The sequence below is a fragment of the Egretta garzetta genome, unplaced genomic scaffold (assembly GCF_000687185.1).
Source record: "Egretta garzetta isolate BGI_Z169 unplaced genomic scaffold, ASM68718v1 scaffold158, whole genome shotgun sequence".
Taxonomy (NCBI): Eukaryota; Metazoa; Chordata; class Aves; order Pelecaniformes; family Ardeidae; genus Egretta; species Egretta garzetta.
The window spans coordinates 321,327-321,648 of NW_009260430.1; positions in this window are offsets into that span (position 1 = coordinate 321,327).

Below are 322 nucleotides of genomic sequence, written 5' to 3' on the forward strand. Positions count from 1 at the left end.
AGCACGTCGATGCTATCGGGAGGCGCAAGCAGGAGCGAAGGGAGCAGAGCAGCTCGGGTGTCTGATGCTGCTGCACAGCCACCTCTGCATCCCTGGGGGCGGACGGAGCCCCGAGGTGCGATGGGGTCCAGCAAAACCAAACGGGCCAGAGCCTGGGTGGGGTGTACAGAGCATGAGCCTCACCAGGCAGGTAACTGACCCCCATTTGGGCAAAGTTTAGGCAATATAAAGGCCCCTCACTACAAGAAAGATGTTGCATTGCTGGAACATGTCCAGAGGAGAGCCACAGAGCTGGGAAGGGGTCTGGAGCACAAGGCTTACG